The following is an 18,643-nucleotide window of genomic DNA, read 5'->3' as shown; positions in this document are numbered from 1 at the left end:
AAGAGATATTACTACAATACTGAGCTAATTTTTTCATACTTTAAATCCAATTAATATTTTGTCAGTAATACCCTCATGGCCCATTATACGTAGAGGTGTGGGGTTTCTCCAGAAAAAAGAATGTTCAGTAGGAGAACATTTATTTTATGTGTTTTGTGGTGCAGTATAGTGGAGCAAAGTAATAAAACAGTTCTGAAAATGTTTATTAGACTTATTAGTCTTAATGGTCTGAACACATTCAATTAAAACTTTAACTGTAAACATGTCCTTCAGAATTAGTTTTACAGGGGTGTGCTTGTTAAAAATATACTTTAACTATCCCCCATCACCACAAAAAAGATTGTATTGACCCTTCTGAGAATGATAGTTAGTTAATTATTCCTTAATTTACTATGCTTGTTTCAGTGAGAAGACTAAATTAACACCTGGGGAGCTAAATCTTCTCTTAAGTAATTACCAGCAGTGCAGCTGAGCAAAAGAGTGCAAAGACCTTTGAAAAAATCAGCATGAGAGGTTATCTTCTTCTAAAGGTATTGATAACAGACCAGATTCAAACTGTTTTGTTTTATTTTTTGTGATAATTTGCCTCAAGAAGCCAAGAAAGATAAAAGACCAGGGCATTTCAATACATGAGCAGAAAAGGCTGTGAAAGGTTGAGTAACTGTCACACATGTTGTTCTTGCTTGTGGAGGAATCAGTATTTGTTCTTTGAATATCTTACAAGTGCATCCGCTTCCTAGACCTTTGCAAATCTGATCATTTTCTTTTCCATACAACCTTCAGAAGGAACACTGCTTTCCTACTATGGTGGAAAAACATGTCACTGCAGAACATTAAAAAAGTATGAAAAAAATTGTTGACTTGAGTAATAGACCTACGGTAATAAAATACAATTTACAAATTATAGTTGTATTTTGTTTTGAAAGAGTTAAATGCATTTTCTTACTTCAGCCTGAATAATATCAAAAGGGTGGACACAGCATTCTCGGTCATTTGCAAGCAAAGGCTGATTTGTTATAGAATTCACAATGGCTCTCTTGATTAAAAACCCAGAAAAGATTAGTAAGGACGTATGTTAAAAATGAAATCCATGCTTTAAAAATATCCAAAAATTACCTACACCAAAAATTCTCCTCACTGTTAGTGCATGGGTTATACAGTCATATCTTTTTTTGCTATTTTTCCAGTAAAGTATTTATCAGTTTGCTGCCTCTGAAGATGGGGAGCATGCAGAATTCATTGTGGAATTGCTGACAGTTCTGGTTCACCTTGATCTGTGCGAAAAACACTCCCCTTCTCCAGGTCTATTAAAATGTTGACAGAGATGGAAAGAAAGCTTTGCTATCCCCTCACAACCCCCCTTGCACATCCCAGCAGGGAGCTACGAGCTTCCCATGAATCTTTTATGAACGGGGTGGCTTCAAAGGCTGCAGCAACTGAAAGCCTCCTCTCGCTGATGATAATGAGCACTAAGGATGTATAGCTGTGATTTAGATGTACTATTCTCTGCACAACCTGCAGGGCAAGCCTTGGAGAATACACAGAAAAAACTATACATTACCGGACATTACAGCTGCAGCCAGCAGTTCTTAATAGAGTTTGGGAACTAAGGCGATACTTGTTGCAACAATGGTAGGAGAGTTCTGGACTCAGAAACAGAGGCATAATCAAAATTGCAGCATTTGTTTCTCTTTGGTGTTCGCTTGTGCTTTGTGTCCCTTTGTTTATCGTAACATCTGGGGCCAGCAGACTAACCCAGAGGCAACTGCACCCAGCGCAGTCCATTTCACATAGTCACTTTCATGTTCTATTAAACTTCTGCGAGGGCTCCAACTGTTCAGAGTAAACATTTCTTTGGTCTCTGATCAGAGGAAATAGAAGCTTTTGAAAAGTTACTTGCCGAATGCCAATCCACAGAAGAAGTTGCATTGCAAAACTTGAAACTTTTAACTGCTGAAAGGACAAAACATCTTCAGTTTCTGGAGCATGTTCCCAAAAATGTGTCTCCAAAGTCAAATACAAGAAACAGGTTAATAGAAAGAAAAAAAAATGGATTCTAAAAATATAGTCAATATTAATCCTCATTGGAATCCATGATCTCAACATTTGTTTAATATGAAATGCACAAGCAGCATCAAGATTATTAATTAATTTAAATATTTGTGTTTTTTGTTTTTAAGTAAGCATGCCCAGTTATGATTGTAACTTTCTTACAAAAGAAATTACAAACGGTGTGGTGCGTCTCAGAATCTGCGCCTGTGGCTGGAAGGTTACCAGATCGTATCCCGCGGCCGGCAGAGGAATCCTACTCCGTTGGGGCCCCTGAGCAAGGCCCTTCACCCCAACTGCTCCAGGGGTGCCGTATAAATGGCTGACCCTGCACTCTGAACCCAAGCTTCTCTTCCTGTCTGTGTTTCATTGAGAGCAAGCTGGGGTAGGCAAAAAGACAAAATCCTAATACCAGAAATTGTATATGGCCAATAAAAGTGACCTTAATAATCTTTCTTTTGCTTGGAAAGTTAAATGAGTCATTTCAGCTCTAACACAAACGCAGGGCTATGACATGAAGAGGCCAGGCAGTCTTGCACCCAATTCTTTTTTCTGCTCATGACTTGAATGAGCAGATACTAATAAACTTCCTAACCCAGAAAAACATTTGTCAACTGCTATTACTGGTCTTACTGGGCTCCTTGTTAGTAGGGCTTGCTGTGGGCAGCCCAAGGTCACAGATGAAGGCTTTTGGAGAGATCAAAGCTTACTTCTTCAAATTAAGAGTACATTTACATGCATTTTTAAGTTTAAATAAAATATAAGAATACAAAAATAATGCAATACAAAGTGATAAGCTGCAGTGGACAGTACAGTTAGATTCATTACCAAAATTAACTGACTGAGACACTCAGAAATAACTATATTAAGTGACATTGGAGGTTATTGATCTTCACATTTTCAACTGGTACAACATCTTGCCCCCAAACCAAATGAAACGTGGTCATGATAAACTGACATATAGTTTGGATGAAAAACAAATAATATCAACATTTGATATTAAAACATTTCATAGATCTGATGCAGACAAGGTGAAGAGTAATAAAGACGGGCTCCTTCCTTTGAATGGAGATGGTACCTCAGTGCTGTACAGAAAGTGTTCTTTTTAGATTTTACAGCTTTCATAAATGACAATATTTGTTTCATTTGTTAATAAAAACAGCTTACAGTACATGTCTCCGATGAACGAGACTGCCAAGCACATCTCTTGCACCTTGTCAGCTCAGTGAGAAGAGATCTCCGGCTCCTACAGTGCAATGCTGAAGCAGGTGTGAGCAAGTCAACACTGGCCTGTGGAGCTGTGGCCTCCGAGCTCCTCTGTCACTCCAGGAACCCCAGAGCAGGAAGAGAGGGTGCTGTTCACACCTGGTGGTACAGTAGGTAGGACAAGCAGAATTGAATACCAGCAACAATTTTACACAATTGCAAAAGGAGTAAAGACATTTTACATTTCCAAGCCATCACTGGGAGGTGTGGGGTGTATGAAATTAGAGGTGTTATACTTCTGAACACAAATCAATTCATATCCGAGTTGATTCTCAGTCCTGATTCTGCGATACACCCCCCAGAACCTGTCTGCTGGTTATCGTTCCAACAGAGCCCACCTCCGGTTACAGTCCATGGTTTTGAAAAATAATGTAAAAACTTAAGAAAGCTTACAAATGAGAGTCGGCCATTCGGCTCATTTATCTCCTTTGGTAGTTAATGGTGAATTAATCAGCAGCATGGGTTGGTAACGTGTTCCAGACGCCTACAACATAAAAAGTTACAAACAGGGGGAGGATATTTGGCCCATCTACAGTAGCTTGTTTGATAGCCAATTAATCCAAGGATCTCATCCAGCCATTTCTTAAAAAGAAGCCAAGCTTCAACAGCATGTCTAGGTAGCTTGTTCTAGACTCCCAGAAATAGAAGTGCCTTGCCTTATATTCTCAGTTTTAAATGCACCTACAGTACATGTAGCTTCCTGAAGCAATGCACCATTTTTTTAGTTTGTAATATACTGTAGCGCCTATTTAATTTTCTAAACCACAGAATTCTAGGACTAGAGCTTTCTTGTATCAAATCTACTGACCTAACATCTTGTTGTATTTGTCCAGCTATTAATCAAATTGATCTTCATTGTTGAGCTACTCAAACATTTCCCTGTCACACAGGAATCAGATTGGCTTAATTTCCAATTTAATGTGTTTTTATTGAGTTATGACGGTCAAAAACAGAACAAACAGAACAACAACACAGTAGAAAAGAGATGTTACAGTAGCTGTTCGTTTAACAACCTCAGGTCTTTTGTTTTAAGTTACATCAGAATCTAATCATATACTGTTTAGCTAACAGCAATGTTTGTTGCTGGCCAAGAGAGGTTTTCCACAGAGAAGAGAAACCTTTCAGGTACAGCTTTGAGTCAGGGGTCAAAACTTTATGGTTGGTGAATTCTTATTGTTTCTTAAAAGCTCTACAGCTACACAGCTGATCTAAATAAATAACTGCATAAACTGCACATGCTGAATATGGAATAATTGGATAAACCAATAAACATGCATGCAAACAGCATGGAATAAATCTATTACTTGTTCCTTTGCAGCCTACGTACAGTATGCTGACGCAGCTCCCCACCTGAACTGCATAATTGTTATACTTATAGTTACGTTCTGAGGCGTTTTTTGTATTTACTGCATAATGAAGCAAATACATTGAGTTAAGAAACATCCTAATACATATAAATCAAATGAATTTATTATTCTAATTATTTAATTGAATATTAAGGCTGAAACAAAATGCAGAGGAAACCATTGGGGCATTGGCATCGGGGAACTGAGCCTGAGAATCCTGTGGTTTAGACTGATTTCGATCCTGGCTGTCAAGATTTAAGCTGTCTTCACACTTCCCCTGTGCCTATAGGCACCTTCTGGTGTGGAAAAGATTACAGAACCTGCATTTGAATGCCTGTGAGTGCTTGCGCCTACTTTTTGAAGAAGTCTGAAGTCTCTGTTGTTTCTACTCCTTTTCAGCAAAGAAACCAAAGTGCTAAGCAGGTAATAATATTGTTAATTTTTGCTGAGGAAAGATATCACAGTGTTCACATTGTGTATTTGTAATGTATGGCATTAAAGAGTTGGGCCAGAGCAGATCTTATTATAATTGATATAAAGTACTGTATATTATAGCATTCAGTTTAGATATGAATTCACATTCTTTTTTTGAGTTGATTAAATATTTTTTCTTTTTCTAAAAACATACTGTTACAAATGGAGGTTACTAATATAGTGAAAACCAGGAACTGATTGAGCGGTTTAGTTAATAAATAAAATAAATATTCATGACACCCAATATTCTCCAGAATATACCCGAGCAGTTGGTATAGATAGAGGCAAGTGAATTGTTTATTCTCTGGCACAGCTTTGGTGAAAAGATTAATAATCTAGGCACACTTGGTTAAATAAATATTGATTTATTAATCTTCTATTCCCCTTATGTCCTCTCTCTTCTCCTTCCTGTGGTCTACATGTGATCTTATATAGTGTGTTTCTGACACACTATTGACAATCATTAACCCACAACTTCACCATATCTCCACCTCTGCAGCTGCCCCTGGGTCGCTCCTCACACTGCAGAGGGTCATTCTATCAGCCCTCAGCCGAGCAGCCCAAGCCAAATTTACTTTGAATAAAATGCTTGATAAACATTCTCAATAAACTTAATCCTTGGGTGTTGTTATTTTTATTTTTATAGCTCGTAAGAAAAACCAGACAAGAGATTAAGGAAAAATATAAAGTGTTCAACAAAATCAGTTCCTACTGTATGTTCTCACAGGCAGGCTGCACACAAGATACATTGTAGTCAAGAGGAGGACTGGAAGTGACTTTCAGTTTTGCACCACATCAGGCTTGAAATATCAGGTTAGATCATTGCAGGTTATTCAGGACTCTTGAAAAACTAGTGGTGTTTGGATGATAGTTTAGAACAGTGGATCGCGAACCTTATCCTGGGTAAGCCCTGTCTGTGTATGTCTGTTAGTTTTATCGGCTAATTTAGTATTTTTTTTATTTTAAATTTGTTTTCTGCTCTAAAGAAAAAAGCTGAATGAGATTTGAAATTGGTGTGAGCCTTGTTCCAATCTGAGAATCTCAGGACAGTCCTCATTCAGGTGTGCTAGTGCAACAGGGCTGAGTTCATCCCTCGGAAATCTGGACCGTATGGAACCCAATCCACTGGAGTGGCACAGGTACTCTATCGTAATGTCCAGACAGCAGCGCTGTGCATGCTCAGAGCCACAAGCAACTGAACCCAGTCGCCCTCATCACACTCGCTGAAATATAGCCAAACAGACTTAAGAAGAAAGAAAAACATTGACTCACTAGGAGAGTTATCCGATCCCTTGTCATTCCCACTTGTGTCTATTGGTCCGCAGGTGATGACTTATTTAGACCTGTTTAGTTAGAAATAATAAAGCAAGCTGAGGAGAGACTGCATAAGGTTGTGTGTTCTGAAGTCAACCGAAATAATTTGCTTTAACTAGACTTGATTGAGAATTAGATATGAAATAGAAAACAATGAGTGCAGATAAGGGGTTGATATTCAGACTGGGATGATGTACAGTAATTTGTGGAGTATAGCAGAGATCCATACTACTGTAGGACCACTGTTCTTCTGTATTTCTATCGATGCTTTAGATTCTGGAATAAATTAGTCAAGTTTGCAGGTGCTACTAAATTAGGAGTCAAAATTGAAGAAGTAGAAAGTAAAATTCCAAGGGATTTAAAGAAATTCAAGACTGGGCAGACACCCAATATTTGCCCAGTGCTAGGAAGAAAAAGTTTTCAGTGCGCATTTCGGTTCCAGCCTGGAAAGAAAGAAGTGAGTTTTATTAACTTCTAGCTGTTTTATATGCCTCTTATTTACTCCAGAAAGGTGGCTATGAGAGACTATGCTAACAGTACCTTTCTGTCTCATGGAATGTTTCTTGCTTGTAGTGTTAACTAATCATTCAGACAACCTGTACCTCATTTTGCCAGTTTTCAAAAGCAACATGTAGCCATCTTGGCTCAAGTTCATACCATTGCACCTGCATTTTGATCCAAAATGGTGGCTGTCTACCCATCTTAAGCCAGCTTTCATTATCTCACGATGACATTAAATGCCTACAGGTGCAGAGTATTACATACAAGTGGTAGAAATATAAATCATAAATACAAAATGGGAGCTAAAAAAACACATATATGTTTATATATAAATGCTGTGCTAAAAGAGGCTACTTATGAAAATGATTTAGATGTTTACATTGACATTTTTACATTTTCTAGACATTATGGAAAACTATAAAAAAGCAAAAAAGATGATAGAACACACACTGCTGTTGAAAGTATAGAGTTTAAAACAAGTTTTAAAGAGTAAAGTCTAATTTTGAATACTGTGTACACTTCTTGTCACCATGTTATAGAAAAACTCTTACTGCTCTGGAATTCGTCCAGAAAAGAGCAACCAGATGTATTCCGAACCTAAGGGAATGGCCTGCACTGAAATTTGGAAACTGTGTGGAAGTGCATTTAAATCTGGGAGCAGGAGGCATGTCTTTAACCAAAGGGTTGTGGGAGTCAGGAACAAGTTACCCACCCATATTGTCCAAGATGATATCCTGGCTTCTTTCTAGAAACAACTGTATGATCAACTGTACGATCATTTTTATGATCTTAATAGAGCTCAAAGGAAGAGCTGTCTTTGACTCATTTGAGGGATATTAGTCTCAAAATTACTTTGTATCAGAATTTGGTAAAACATGTCATATGCTTTAAGGTAATGTCCTCATTCCCCCTCACTCTGAATTTTAATGAGATTCTTCGATCAATTAGTTAATAACTACCAAATTGGCTAGATGGGCTGAATGACCTTTCATTTGTAACCTCTTATTTTTCTGATTTAAGCAATTTAGTTTTTTCTTCTGGCTGAGTTTTCAGGGTTACTGTCAGTATGAAAAACAAGCAAGCTTTCACAACGTACTGCAAAATGTAATAATGCCAAAACAGATCTGTCTTCTGAAACAAAAAAAGACGGTTTGGAAAAAATGAAGATGATTTACTTACATTTCAGTTCTCATTGAAATTACCAGTATATTTTCTACCTATGCTCATCAGCTAACACGTATATTATACTGTATAACAACACAAGGCACTTTACCAGGGAAATCGATACCTACAGTAACATTAAACAGTGAATTCATTATAATATACAGCCACTCATGTTAGCACATAAACATTTGTTATTACATTTTATTAATAATTTTTTAACAAACAATCAGGCATTCCAAGCTATTATTACTCAAAGAGGACACTGCTTCAACACATTCCTGTCTGTTAATAAGGAAATCATAATCCCCTGTAAAAAAGCACCACTTCCACTCCTATGTGTTCATTCTGGCTTACTGTTGACCAGAGCTCATTAACAATTGTCCATTATAAAGTGGAAAAAGATTAAAATATAGTTGCCACCTCCCTGAATCTTGTGAACCACTCATTTATACAGCCCATATTGGACTAAGAGAGCACAGACATGAGAAATATAAATGTATTAGTTAAGGGATATTGTAGCTCCACTACAAAATGTAGGGGATTTCTAAGATTTAGAAAAAAAAGGCTTTGAAATTCACCTCATGAAAGTCTATCTTTTGATATAATACTGTGTATTGTAGCACTCAAGAAATGGAAGAAACATAGCTGAGAACCTGCAGCTGTGATAGAGAGCAGGTCCTTGAGAACAGTATAGTGGTGTGTTGGTAAATGCAGCCACCAAAAAGCTTTTGTGTTCGTAGGTTTGATGCCAGACTGGACACCTTTTCAAGTTTCCACATTCTCTCTAGGTCTTTGTGTGTTTTCCTCTGGGTGCACTGCTTTCTTCACACTTTCCAAAGACATGTTGGCTAAGATACTTGGTGCGCATTAATCCCTATGAGAGAACCCTTCCACAGGTTGTACCCATGCACAGAGCAAAAGGAAAGACTGCATCCTGGAACCCCAGGGGCTAGCTGGAAGTCAGGGTGCAATCCTACCTTTTGCTCTGTGTCTCCAGGTTGCTGTGATTCAGACCAGGAATTAGTGGTTTTCACATAATGGATGGATGGGACATGATGGCAGAAAAAATCTCTCCACACAGCAGGAAAGCTGAATGAGATTAAATAATATTATGTAAGCTTTTGATAAATGTTTTACTCTTCGTGGGACTGCCTCTGATATCTGGTAAAGTCCAAGGAGGGATGAGTGTTGCAAAGCAATCAGCTGGATGTTTTTTTTTTGCTTGGAGCCATGTAGTACAACAAAGTGTTGAGATATCAAGTAGTATAAATGAGAATCTTGTCTGAGAAACTGATGCGCATGTAATCAATCTCAAGAGCACTTCCCGTCTTCCAATATCAAGTCAGCATGTTCCCCTGCTCCTCTGACGCATGTAAATGAGCCGCTGTGTGCCTTTACAATTCATTAGATCTGTGACAGACACTCAGAGTGGTTGACACCAACACTGTTACGAAGACTTCAAGCCTCTGAAATATCCCTGACTGTTTTGTTATTTTCCAAGCACAAGCTGGATGCTTTGATACACATTTTTTATTGTTACCATCATTATTCTCAGGAGGAAGAAAAGCTGCATTAGGCTGTGGGGAATGCTGTTATAGAAAAAAAGCAGAAGCTTCCTTTCATCCTACCTAAAACAATCTTCCTAAAGACTAGCAAAGGAATGGATAAAAGCCCCAAAGAGCCTACTTCACTGTATTTACATTTCCAATTCGAACAATCAAAATTCAAAAACTGATTTGTAGCTACACATTATAGACCTAAGTTATTTTAGAAGGGTTAATTTATTTATGCTTTGTGAAAGAGCCTTTCTGCTCAATTGAGTCATGTGACAGGTTATGGAATCTTCTTTCAAGCTTTGCACAAGCACATAAACACTTGATCAAACTTATCAGCAACAGAGAAGACATCTAATTGGTCCTATGAAGTGAAGCCTGTATCTTTACAACGGCCTAAATCTCTACTACATGAGGCCAAATATGATGCTCCATCTCAAGTACTTTAGTTGCCTCCATCCTGCATCAGGTTTCATTAGTGACAAATGGAGCTAATTCATTGCATGAAGCACCATTACACATCTGTTAAAATGAACATTTGTTCTTAACCTGGTGTTTTCTTGTGAAAAGGTCTTAGCAGTATGGGCAAGTCTTTGTGATTTAATTGTGTCAGCGGTGTGTGGTGTCTTTTTGCTGTTGAGATGGAATTAATGAAGACTCTACACTAGAATGTCAATAATGTACATGATGATGGTTACAAATGAGAGAGGGCCGTTTGGTCCATCATGGCTTCAGATTGTGTGCTGAAATTTCCAAAAGCTTTGGGAAACCATTATTTTGACAGTCAATCAAAACCCAGTGTACTGCACCAATTTCCATACTCCATACAATTAACTACTGTTCAATCATCCATTATGGAAAAGCAACAGCCGGTGGCTGGTTGCAGCCACCTGGAGCTGATCCCGGATGCATAGGCCACAAAGACACTCCTGGATGGGATGCTAATCCATTGCAGGGCACTCCCACACATGTACACTCCTATACCTGTATGATAGGAGATACCAACTAACCTAGCCAGAGCACCCAGAGAAAACCTAAGCGAACATAGGAAGAATATGCAAGCTCCACAGGAGGCATCCCAGTCTGGAATCGAGCCCACTACATCGGAGGTGTGACTCTAATACCCATGTCACTTGGCTGTCAACAATTATTCAGTTCTACTCAATTCTTGGAGTTTTTTTTTTCTTTGGCAGGCTCAAGGGGTGTTTAGCAGTTGTACCCTCCCTGTGTAATGGAACAGAGATGATCTGTTAAAAGTATTTACACTACAGGAAAAGCTGTAGCAAACTTCATGGTGTTATGTCTTCATTTTTAATCAATCCAAAATTCAACTTTGAGCCTCATGCGTGGCATTTTTCCAAAACCCTTTCATCTGCTGGGTTTCCTGATCTGTTATACAGACATCCTCGGAATGGAATATATAAATATAGTCCTCATAAAGCTCATTCAGGTTTGACTGCGTGTGATCAGAGCTAGGCTCTGAAGTCATAGTGACTGAAATTGTTTTTACATTTCTGAAGGTGCTCTACATCTGTCTCATGTGGTATTACACGGATCCATGCTCCCAGAGATTAGAGATCCAGATTAGAGATTAGGGTTCAGACAGTTTGTCTCGTTAGTTGTCAGTAAACCAAGTGTTAAGAGGAAATAAATTAGTACTTTTTGACTTCAAAGAAACTAACATCTATTAGAGGTCACCTTGAGGTTGCCTTCAGGTGGTATATTAACAACTGACTTTAAAGCAGATTTAAGATTGGGTACAGATTCATGTCACAAAAGGGAGTTTTGCTTTTCAATGTAAACTGTATGATGTCATCTACCTATATAAATATGAATGGAAAACTGCCCATTTTTATTTTGTTTTCTCATACAGTATGTTCTGAGAAATAAGGCTTCTTTAGACATCAAAAGTTTCCTTTGACTATCTTTTCACCTTGAGTTGTTGGAGTGTAATTTCTGCTCCTCACAAGGAACCTTTTTCTTTACACAAGCCTTCACTTTAAAGCTCCAGCTTGTGAAGAGCTCGGCATGTCCAGTTTAGTCACTGATTAAGCTTATTCAGGTCATTAACAGCAGAAGAGCTGGAAGGAAGATCTAACAGTATGTTAGATACGACAAGAACCCTGGCAGAAAACATCTGCCAAACTAGACAAGAATTTAATCTATGTCTCTTTTACTGCACGGGTTTAATGCCAGTATCTGCCACTTGTGATAAATTCCCCCCTGTTGTTGCTACCAAGATATCTGTGAAAATACAGATAATTTGGGAATTTGTATAATACTTTCCAGTTCTTTCGAAATTAAGGAAAGCTTCATTGCTATGGTTACTGTTCACTTCTGGGAAAAGCAGAAGAGGCTGTGACCTGATCTGTAGCAAACAAGGTTAACATTGCACAAGCTCCCACAGCAGAATAAGCAAAAATACAATCCCTCACCTCTGCAAACAGAGCAGCTGAAACCCAGAGGCGTGATGGAAAATGTGCTCTTCTCATTGTGTACTGCACTTTTGTTGTTATTTTTAAATGTTTACAATGCTACCACATTTCTGTCCATGGATTTGATATTACTGAATCTTTCACAAAGATTGTGGACTGAGATGATAGACATCAATGCTGTTTTGTAGCTCTTATGTAATAAAAACGATATGGCATTCAGGCTGCATAACAAATCTGTTTCATGGGGTCAGGTTGCTCTTCAATACTGTAGGAGGCAGGGCATCTTTGATTAGAATAAATGTGATGTTATTACCAGGTCCCCGAATTAGTGTGCTCCAGTATCCCCACTGTAAAGCTCACCATGTATCTACTCTGCCATGTCTGACTTCCTGAAAGAAAAGTGATGAGAATGGAGTTAATATTCTGTGTCATTTAAATTATGGCTTTGTTAGCTTTGAAATATAGGCAATTTGTTTCGGCTTAGGCCATTAAGCTATAAATAGTTACTTTCCTTATAAAATATAGACAGTGTTCAGAATTCAATTTTATGATACCTATTACTTTAAATTGTAATATGGTTAATTACCTCTTGCATTATCTCAGCAATTTAGCAATTACCATATGCCCCCCTTGCAATCAGATCCGTACTAAATGAGCCGTACTGGATGGGATCAATTAAGCATTTAATTACTCTAATAATATTAATTTATGCTTCTTCTTTTGCTTCTGTTAAAAGAGAAGCACAATCTTTAACCCATTAAATGTGTGTAGAAATGTAATTTTGCTAGAGATCATTACCGATGAGTACACAATGTAATTAGTACAATCAACAATGTGGCAACTTTAAGGAACTATGAGTAGTGCAATATACAGTATTTAAAATGTTAGATGCTAAAATCCCCATGGGAAGCAAATTCATTTAAGTGTTTTATTGTATATAGGGCCAAGAGATTTCATTACTTAACATTATTTTTTATGTGCCTTTTGAAAAAACAATTAAAGAATTACATGAAAATTTAGAACTAAATATATTCTTTAACCAAGTGGGATTTTCATACTTCTAAATTTTACTGAATATTTTGTATTGCTTGAGAATAAACTGCACATCAAACATCTGTATCTGTATAATCCCATGACACTTACAGATTGGTCTGCATGCACCTAATCACAGAGGCTGGCTCAGCAAAATGTTTTAATAGAAGGCTTGCTGTAGCTTATCCAAGTGTTCATGGTTTTAACTGCCCATTCCCAGATATACAGCTCACATAACATAAGGCTTATTTAGCGAAAATTGCAAAACCTAACAAACCTGAAACCATTATGTGAACCATTATGTGAATTCACTTTACAATACTTAGTTCAGTGATCTTCCTTCCTGGTCCTAGAAGATTGTAGTTCATCGGCTTTTATAGGTACTGTAACCTAGAACCCTCAATACGTAATGACTTAAAAGCAATGGTAATAAAGACTAATTAAGTGAAGAATTGCTTCAGATAAAGTAATTAAGAGTTCAACGTGGAATGAAATCCAAAAGACTTTAAAGACCAGGACTGAATAGCAGTAAAGGCCAGACCTCTCATGATTCCTTATGCTTATATAGCGCTTTTCTGAACACTCCACTCAAAGCTCTTTACAGGTAATGGGGATCCCCTCCTCCACCAGTGTGCAGCCCCACCTGGATGATGAGACAGAAGTCAAAGTGCACCAGTACGCTCCTCACACACTAGCTATCAGTGGGGAGGAGAGCAGAGTGATGAAGCCAGTTTAGAGATAGGGATTATTAGGAGGCCATGATTGGTAAAGGCCAATGGGAAATTTGGTCAGGACACCGGGGTAACACCCCTACTCTTTTCAAGAAATGCCCTGGGATTTTTAATGACCATGGAGAGTCTGGTGCTCACATTGTGGCCACAAGATTAGAAATCGTATACAGGTACAGTGCCTAAATGACTCACACTTTAATCAACATGGAACTATCTTCATGAATGGCCCCAATTCATTTTCCCTCTGACAGTTCTGAACATAACAACCTTTATGGTTCTATGTTCATAGCTGGTCCCTGATCCTTGGTCATTTATGGTCATAACTGTTAATCATAACTTTAACTGTGTTTTCTAGTGTAAGCTAAGAATCTTTGACATCCGAATGAATAATGACATAGAGATATCATTATTTGTTATGTTGTTAATTTTTTCTAACTGTGTAGTCCTGTAGCTTCTTACTAAACATGTAAACTGAAACTGTATGGCTGTTATTTTTGCGGGACAACCCATTAGCTAATGATCCAGGAACTTCAAACATCTGCTGTGGAAATCTATTTTTCTCCCCGTTGTTTGTTCACAGAGGGTTTTATCTTGTATCTCTATGTCGTGCCTTCTCCATGACCTCAATAGAGCTATTAGATTGATAATGCAATTAGAGTCATGTTTAGATATTTTTCAGTGTTGTTTTTTAAAGAGTTACCCCAGAGAGGAGTGGGTCAAGCTCACAAGGGCAGCATGGATCTGTTTTTTAATTCCATCTCTGATTTTAATGACTTCATTGAGCTAAATATTTGGACACAAATGCAAAGACCCCTTTCTATTCGATCGTTATCAGTAGCGCATTAAAAAAGACCTGTGAAGCTGGTCACTAACCATAATGTGACTCTAAACTTCTGTCTGTGGCTAGAAAGGCTCCTACTGTATATCATTTTTCAAATTGGTCCAAAGCACTTCATCATCACAATACAGATCTGGGCCTTCTCAGCAAACCGATCTTGGATCTGAATCAGAACATTACATGTGCCAACAGTCTACGAGCATTCATGCATAAGTCCTGAAGACTCTGAGAGCCCTGGATTTCTAAAAATATATACATTTAGAAATGTTAGAAGGGAAGTGTTGGAAAGGCCTTTTAACAGAAAAATGCGCTTTGTGGTTTCCTATTTTTTAGCCTCTCCAGATAAATCTAGACTGAACATTTGTCAGATGAAAGGAATATTACATTCTGGATGGCTGTTTTCTCCCAGTTGATTAGATTTACTTCCTTGAGGTACTACAAATTCTGCCCGCTTCTTTAAAGGAAAGAAAACTTGCAAAATCAATAACCCAGCAGAAATGTTTGCTTCCCGTTCTGAGCAGTTACTTTATTTATTGCACACTGAAAATGTCTTCAGGTTTCTGTTAGTGTCTTTTGGCTAATAGTCAGACAACCTTATTTAATGTGAAACCTTTAATATTTGACAAGTGAATGCAGAATAATTGACCAATAACAAAAATAATACAAAACACATTACTAACTAATTACATTGAAAGTATGTTTGAGACAATGTAATAACATGCATAGTACCCTGTATTTGCACTGCACTTCATTTTTACTGTTTTATTGTTTGTTTTGTTGTCTATTGGTGAAAATGCATTGAATTTACATAACTGCAGCTCATGGCTTTTGCTGCTAATGGCTCTATCTTCAGATGAGTCCACTCTTCACTAGTTGTTGCAGAGTTGATGTGCATAGGGCAGGCTGATCAGTCCCTTTTCTGCTTCTTTCCACCAACGGCTGGTACTTGCTTCCTCCTCCCTTGGGGCCGTCAGCTCCATCATGCTGATGCTGATGCTTTTTTCATTTATGTGCATTTCATCCTCCAGCTGGCTCACCAGTGATCTAATGTAAGGACTTACTGTATATAATAATTGCTTACATCTATATAGCGCTTTTCTGGACACTCCACTCAAAGTGCTTCACAGGTAATGGGGATCTCCTCCACACCCACCAATGTGCAGCCCCACACACCAGCTCTCAGTGGGGAGGAGAGCAGAGTGATGAAGCAAGTTCAAAGATAGGGATTATTAGGAGGCCATGACTGGTAAAGGCCAGAGGGGAAATTGGCCAGGACGCCGGGGTTACACCCCTACTGTTTTCAAGAAACGATAAGAACCACGGAGAGTCAGGACCTCGGTTTTACGTCTCATCAGAAGAATGGCGCCTTTTTACAGTATAGTGTCCCCATCAGTATTATGGGGCATTTGGACCCACATTTCTCCAATTTCCCTCACGGGATCAATGAAGTATCTATTGATCTATAAACAGCAGGGTGAGTGCCCCCTGCTGGCCTCACTAACACCTCTTCCAGCAGCAGCCTTAGCTTTTCCCAGGAGTCTCCCACCCAGGTATTGACACCTGCTGAGCTCCAGTGTTCTGCCAGGTGTGAGTTGCGGGGTGAAATGCTGGCTTCCCGCAGTGTGTGCAGCTTGGATCTTCTCGTAGCCCCCAGGTAATGTGGTTTGTTGGACGCCGTGGAGCAGGAATCATATCCTGTTGGTCTTGACTGACCACATGTCAGCCCTCGTGATCTTCTTCCCTTTGATTCCTTCCCTCAGTGTCCATCCCCCTTGTTGCCTCTACCCAACTGCTCATGCAAACCTTTCCTCTTCTGCCATGCCAGAACTTCAATATCATGTTCTGAACTCCAGGTCTCTTCTGTCCCTTGGTTTAGCATTCCCCCAGCTCTTCCTTTGGACACAGCCAATTCCTAGCTTTTCTGTGGCCACTGTCCGCACAATATCTTTGTGCCATAACCTGGACTCCACTTCTTTGACTGCCCCTGCGGCTGACCTTTTCTGCCTGTGCGAACCTTTTTCCGATGGTTCTTATTGTGTCACCTTCACAGTCCTATTATTCTTACAAGTCCTTACTGATCCTCACTAATTACATCCTTACTCATGACCCGATTCATTGCCCAAATGAACCAATAAGCTCCTGCACTACAACAGTGCAAATATTCAGAGGAGATACAGTGTTGAAGGGCACACGGAAACCTGCTGTGCGATGGCCTTTAAAGACCAGAGCTGGCCACCCAAGCCGTAAATTAAAAAGAGACACCATGCAGTGAATGCAAGACTGTTTGAAGAGCATCTTAATAAGGCTCATGGAATATTAAGGTAATAATCGGACACATAAGTACGGAATGTCCTCCTCTCGTTTTCTGGAGGTCTTGAGGCACCCAGTTGGGAAAATAGGTGATCTTCCCAGCTATAGTCTAGAAGAGTTTACTCACATATAAAGTATCACATGGTACCATTAGCTAAATAAAATAATTCCACTTACTAACATGAAAGGGGGGTACATCCCCTGTAGCAAAATGGTACTTCTAACAAAACACCAACACTATCTTAATCAGCTATATTCTCTTTATAGAAGCATCTGTTACTTTAATAGTAGAGGTTGTGATAAACCATAAATGATTATTACATCTGTTGTTGTTTCTTCCTTATTTGAACAACTGCATACATATACAGTAGTATTATTTCCGAGAGAGATTGTGCGGCTGTTTTTGCACAGAATTATGCAGTCATTGTGAACTGCCAGGCAGCAGTTTGTTACTGTAGTGCTAGTTACTATACATGTTTTGTCACTGTTGATTTAAACTTCGCAAACAGAATAAGAGTGCTACATGTGCATTAGTACAGAATGTCAGCTGGTCCCCAATAAGAGAGAAATGTCATTGAAGTTAAAAAAAACCCAAGCAAGGCATTGACTGAACCTGAAGACTGATCACATTTGGGCTAAATCAAATGTCTTACAGTTTATATATCAAAATACCTTTTTACTCATAGTATACACATGCATATTTAAAACACTTCTGTGTTTATTCAGTAAATGCTTAAAACTGGTATGAAATACTACTGGTGTCACCAGCTGTATAGGGCTGGAAAAATTACAACTGTAAATAGAATAAAAATGTACGTACAATATTTTTCAACTGACATCTTGGGAAATGTAGTCCTTGCTTTTGGGTATGACTTGGGTGTACCTGTTTCATGTTTGAACAGAAAGCTAGACTGAATCATCCTAGACATTTTAAATAAAAAACATAATCCACTTTCACAGTTTAATCTTAGTTTTTGATGCACAACTATATGTGATTTAAAGCGAGATTTTTTTCCCCATATTATTGCACATGTGCTGAGAAAACAGAAAGCTCTTCTGGTCTTCAGAGAGTCCCGGTATGAAATATGCTGAGGCTGGTGTTCACAGAATTTCAATACCATTTACTGATTTTTGTTACCTAGTAAAAATCATGTCTAGTAATGTTAAGCCAGTAGTATTTACCAAAATTAAAACATATACTGTAGCTCATAAGATACTGAATAAATGACTACATTTAACAGCTGTCTTTATTTCATTTTTCAGCTTTTCTTTTGTATTTTATTTTTTTTAGAAGAAATCTTGATCGGATTGTTCTAAAATCAGTGTTTACAGAATTTTACATTGTATTTTATGTCAAGTAAACTAACACGATCAAGATTCAGATGTTTTCTTGAAGGAAAAATGATTATAATTCTGAAAAAAAGTCTGAAAAATGTGCTGGCATTACCATTCTTTTCACAAGAAGGCCCTGTTCCAGCTGTCTGTGATATTGGAAATCTAACTTAAAATGTATTTTACTGAATTTTGAATCATTTGGACAGAAGACTCCATCAAGTTTGTGCCCTATTACTTCCAGCAAGACTGCAGCCTGGTAACAAACTACAAGAAAATCATTTCAATGTATGAGTCA

The 18,643-nt window shown here is 38.3% G+C and overlaps 1 protein-coding gene across 2 annotated transcripts in view; it reads right to left on the bottom strand.

Annotated features, from left to right (window-relative positions):
- Positions 1 to 234: 234 nt before the first annotated feature.
- LOC102698485 (carbohydrate sulfotransferase 1) overlaps positions 235 to 18,643 on the bottom strand; it is a 39,523-nt gene continuing 21,114 nt past the window's right edge. Inside the window, exons 4-5 of one of the 2 annotated variants that reach the window (XR_001478935.2) lie at positions 6,408 to 6,478; positions 235 to 3,414 (exon numbers count right to left, since the gene is read on the bottom strand). The gene's annotated coding sequence lies outside the window, so the exon portion shown is untranslated. The remainder of the gene's footprint in view (positions 3,415 to 6,407; positions 6,479 to 18,643) is intronic. The other variant, XR_001478937.2, reaches the window with a different exon arrangement.

The sequence above is a fragment of the Lepisosteus oculatus genome, chromosome 7 (assembly GCF_040954835.1).
Source record: "Lepisosteus oculatus isolate fLepOcu1 chromosome 7, fLepOcu1.hap2, whole genome shotgun sequence".
Classification (NCBI taxonomy): Eukaryota; Metazoa; Chordata; class Actinopteri; order Semionotiformes; family Lepisosteidae; genus Lepisosteus; species Lepisosteus oculatus.
The sequence above is the reverse complement of the archived record's forward strand: the minus strand, read 5'-3'. Positions and strand labels throughout refer to the sequence as shown.